Genomic DNA, 5,803 nt, shown 5'->3' on the forward strand with positions numbered 1-5,803 from the left:
TGGTGTTGAACTGGAGGCGATCATATTCTCACATCCTCAGTCGATTCTTGTCACACACCACAGGTAATATATTTGTTTGTCCAGCACCCCAGTGAAAGTCCTTATCATATTACTGAATGCTAGTTCCTCCATATATTCCTCAAATTTGATCTGCAAAGTAAACCTCACTGTGCCCATGCTCTGAACAGTATAAAAGACTAAACTTGTGCATAAGACCAAGCAATTTAACATTAAAGTAGGCTATGTTTTGTCATGCAGACTACAACTTGGAGCACATCACATACACCTCTGATAAAAGGCTCTTTACATGCTCTCCAACAGAACTGCTTTGGCCATGCTCCTGATTACCTCTGACCCTCATCAAATGCAGTCTGTAACCAGTACGCAATCAGTCTTGTGCATTAGAACATGCCTCTCAGGAAAGAGGAATTCTTTTAAAGATTACTCATGAATGGCATGTGAATATGCCAGAACGAATGATTAAAGGTGCTAAAGAGGATGTTTTGTTTTATACATTTTTGCAATATTACTTGAAACTGTCTTTACTAACTGATAAAAGACTATTTATTAGGTGCACTGAAAGGAATAATATTAATATACATGATCTGTGCACGAGGTAGGGCCTTAAAAACATCAGCCAATCCTTTACGCAATCATCGGTCTGACATAATGAATCCACTAACACGACACAGCGAATGCTGGTGGTAAACACTCCTGTTCCAATACTCGTGCACGAGTTTTGGGAGGCGTTCCCTCGAAATTCTTACGCATGCGCTCATTTCAAAAACTCAGTAACAGTCTTTGGTTTCTCAGTCGACGAAAAGATCCTCTTTAGCACCTTTAATCTGTTAAAGAAAATATAAATATACTACCAAAAGTAAAATGATTGAATGTATTGCATATGACCTCAGTTAAATTCTATAGCCATGAATGGAATCCCAAAGAGGAAAGTGCTCAGCCACTCCTCTAGCTTCCCATAACACTTCTAATGGATCATGATGAAGGCTTGAGATGTTAATATGACCAGAAGAAAAGAAACATCCTGCCACTGAAGGGGAAGGAGAACCACAGTTTATAACAGCAGTTAGTTAAATTGCAAAGCATGAGTAGATAACATGTAAAGTGAGCAAAGGAGAAGTGGCTGGAAAGGAAATAAATATAATTACATTCAGTCGTGACAACAGATGACACTTTAGAGAAGATGTTTAACAGGTTATGAGCTTTGGTTTGATTTCCATATTGTTTTGAATGGTATCTGTAAAAATTAAAAATTGATTCCTTTGTTTGATGTATTTGTTTTTTAATGTTAGTTTTTTACTGCTGGAAAATTCTTGAAAATATGATAAGAATGTTACAATATGTGATCTATCAGTCTTCCACATAACATTCATTAAAACCTTGTTTAGATTAGGTTTACTTTGTATTAAATTGGCAGATTTAAATTGACAGACTAGTGTACTGTAACATGTACACCTAAAGAGAATGAATTAAGAAATGAATTAAAATTTGTTTGTACAATATAATGTATTTAAATGCAGTGGTCATAAGAAACCAAAGGCATCACCATGGCAACAGAAACTCTTGCTGTGCAATTGTAGGGAGATGGGATGGCATAGGATTGGTCTCAACCAGACACTGAATATTTGAGGCCACTTAATAACGACTAAATGTAGATTTAATGTGATTTTTTTGTCATTTGCCGTCATTATAAACCTCATCACAACACTACATTTCCTGCTAGTCCATGTTATAATATCTTCCCTTCCAGGTATTTGAATAAATATTTAATTAAATCTGTGGGCATAATGCATGATGCTCTTTTTTTTTTCTTCATATCAGCTCTCATGCAGACAGACATTAAAGGTGCTAAAGAGGATCTTTTCGTCGACTGAGAAACCAAAGACTGTTACTGAGTTTTTTAAATGAGCGCATGCGTAAGAACAACCCCCCTCCTTCACAGCTCATTTCAAGGGAACGCCTCCCAAAACTCATGCACGAGTATTTGAACACGAGTGTTTACCACCGGCATTCGCTGTGTCGTGTTCGTGGATTCATTATGTCGGACTCACCGCAGGTAACTCATAATCTGCAGTTGTTACTCCTGTCTCCTGACAAAAACATTGCATGCAGCGTCTGTGGAGTGTGGAAAGTTACCGGAGCGCACAGCCGCGCTCGTCTCTCACAAAGAACGTCACGGCAGTGATTGACAAGCCAGAGGGCCAATCGCTTACGTGATGATCACGTAAACGATTGGCTGATGTTTTTAAGGCCCTACCTCGTGCACAGATGATGTATATTAATATTATTCCTTTCAGTGCACCTAATAAATAGTCTTTTAACAGTTAGTAAAGACAGTTTCAAGTAATATTGCAAAAATGTATAAAACAAAACATCCTCTTTAGCACCTTTAAACATCAAATGTAAAGAGTGAAAAGAGATTCCCTTCAAATCTGAAGGATGTGTAATGCTTTAGTATATATGAAGTGTAAAGCAAAAGGCTGAAGACTTTTGACATGTCTGGTTGTTGTTGTGATAAGGGCAAAATCCTGCTTAGAGACAGAGAGAGAAAGAAAGAAAGAAAATGTTCCACTTACAATCCAGAGGGGAAATACACCCCCCAGTTGAGGTATAAAATTACCTCTATCGAGTGTGTTGAGACTTTCAGCTTCGAGACAAAGAAGAAAATCTAATTTCCAACTCTTGAAAAACAACCCCTATTGCCCCTATTGTTGCAGAAACGCAAATATATTATCACAGAGATGCATATAAACATAATAACACCTTGGCAATGAGTATCTTTTGTCTCAGATGTCACAATCAGAAAGACACAAAACACCACATGGATTTACCTGGCTCAGTTTCTTTCTAAAAGAAATTCTGTAATTAAAAAAAAAAAAGGCTTGGGGCTACTTCCTGAAGGTATAATTTAGACAGAATCTTGCAATTAAATTAGCATTTATTGATAGCTAATGGATTCTTCCTGGTCAATTCTAACAATAATGAGACTGAATATACATCTTCAACAAGATTTCAAAGCGATACCACTGTAGGAGAAGATTGTTGGAAAAAATTTTCAATAACAAAATAGCTCCACCAAGTGGACATTACTGGTAATATTCACTCACAAGGCATGTCTTCATAAATTAAGGCTATATATCACATTTATGGCCCATAACTGTGATATACTGTATTGTTGACCTGACGATAGCTAGATAAATTTGATAAAGACACAATAAAGTTTCCAAACGCATAAAACAAATCAACAAATGTAAATGACCTCTAGCTAATAATGAACATTGTAACCTATATGAAATCATTAATTTATTGCAGTAATAAACTGATAAACCACAAACTTAACTTATTATCAGAAAAGATGCTTAATTTATTTCAAGTTTTCAAAACGTTTTTAAAAGACCAGGGCATGTGTTGGACAAGGATGAACATTTAAAATGTCTACATGAATAGAACCCCAAAAATAAAGCTCTCAGCTTCTTATCCAATAAGGCTTAGAGTGAAATGTGCCATTTCTGCACCACTAAACATACTAGAATTTTTTTTTTCAAACACTCGTACTGTCTGCCTTCAAATAGCACCATGTGCTATTTGAAGGAAGGACATTGTTTTTGTGTGATCTGTGCAAGTGTCACATCCACCAGCTGGAGTGTCCTTGATCTCCACCAGAGGGCACTCCTCACTAGTCCTTTGCCATTCCATCACAAACTGACATTCCTTCTAAATGTTGATGCCAGATACTGAGTTTGTCTGTCTTTGGTGTCCTGTAGCTTTTGGGGTTATGGTGAGAGTATGCTAAGATAAAGATAAAAAGATATGTAAATACCTTCTTCTAATAGCACATCTACAGCGGTTTGGCTGATCTGCTCCCATTGACACAATCATAGTAGTTAGCGAAGGTTTGGTCCAGTTAAAGGGTTAGTTCACCCAAAAATGAAAATTCTGTCATTTATTACTCACCCTCATGCCGTTCCACACTCGTAAGACCGTCGTTTATCTTCGGAACACAAATTAAGATATTTTAGTTGAAATCCGATGGCTCCATAGGGAGCAATGACACTTTCTCTCTCAAGATCCATAAAGGTACTAAAAACATATTTAAATCAGATCATGTGAGTACAGTGGTTCAATATTAATATTATAAAGCGACGAGAATATTTTTGGAGCGCCAAGAAAAACAAAATTTTAGTTATTTGGTGATGGCCGATTTCAGCATGGGAGCATAAATGAATCAGCGTGTCGAATCATGATTCAGATCGCGTGTCAAACTGCCAACGGCTGAAATCACGTGACTTTGGCGCTCCGAACAGCAGATTCGACACGCTGATTCATTATGCTCCGATGCTTCCTGAAGCAGTGTTTTGAAATCGGCCATCACTATATAAGTCCTTATTTAGTTGTTGTTTTTTGCGTTTCAAAAATATTCTCATCACTTTATAATATTAATATTGAACCACTGTACTCACATGAACCGATTTAAATATGTTTTTAGTACCTTTATGGATCTTGAGAGAGGAAGTGTCCATTGCTCCCTATGGAGGCCTCAGGGAGCCATCGGATTTCAACTAAAATATCTTAATTTGTGTTCTGAAGATTAATGAAGGTCTTACGGGTGTGGAACGGCATGAGGGTAAGTAATAAATTACAGAATTTTCATTTCCGGGTGAACTAACCCTTTAAAGGCACAATATGTAAATTTTTCACCGCTAGAGGTCGCCTATTCTAAACAAAGGCGTAGCTTGATGATGCCTAGATTAAGCACGGAATCATGAGAGATGTCATCTTTAAATGATGTTATAATGTTACTCTGAGCGTACGTTCGGCGGCTGCTATGAGACACTTAGTAAGGTAGTAACTAGTAAGATAGATCAATATTCGAATATCATTAATAAATGCTGGATGGCTTGTGTTGATAAATGGCATGCAATTAATTATAAAGCAGTTTTTCGACCTTAAAATAATGTCTCTAAAATTATTTCAGTGGTAGAACAACTCGAATTCTACTGCCGCTGCCACCTGAGCAGCCTCTTAGCGGCTACAACCACACTCTGCAAGTTTCATGTTTGGGTCGGTACACACAGACCCACCCATCCCCTGCCAGCAGAAGAATGCGACCTGCTTTACGGCATACATCACATATTTTACTTGTAGCCTGGCTGGAGTTAGCCAACAGCTAAATATAAGACAAATAGTGTAACACGGGCTATTTTACCTGGTCGGAAGACATGGTTTCCAAACGAGGTTTCTGCATCCGCCGGTTCCGTCAGCTTAGTCAACAAATTCACATGTATTGAACTGCCCACAGGGAAGCTTTTACAGTGACAGTATTTATGACACTGGAAACAGACAATTGCGCTTATCAACCACATGGGGGAACCGTGAGCAAATGTTCCATGGTGTTGCTTTAAATTAAAACATATTGTATGACAGAGAGAATGCTGTATTTCCGTTACTAAAATTAAAGCTGCATTTGATTATGCTATGTTAGCCACTTTACAAAATAGTGTTGTCTCTGAGGTATGATAAAAACATGGTTTGGGATATTTTAATCTAAACATATTACATATTGTGCCTTTAACCCCTGCTGGTAGATGTCATAACCACAACATCTTAAATACTTTGTCTATGAAATGCAAATCTATAAAAATAATATTTACACCACATGGCATTATTTAAATTACTTGCTATATGGTATTGGTTTTATAAAAAGACAAGTCCTTCAATACACCCCTGCCTATTTATTTTCTGTTTTAATAGAAAAGAAAAAGGCAATTATCAAGTCATTTCATGG

The sequence above is a fragment of the Chanodichthys erythropterus genome, chromosome 11, assembly GCF_024489055.1.
Source record: "Chanodichthys erythropterus isolate Z2021 chromosome 11, ASM2448905v1, whole genome shotgun sequence".
In the NCBI taxonomy this organism is placed as follows: domain Eukaryota; kingdom Metazoa; phylum Chordata; class Actinopteri; order Cypriniformes; family Xenocyprididae; genus Chanodichthys; species Chanodichthys erythropterus.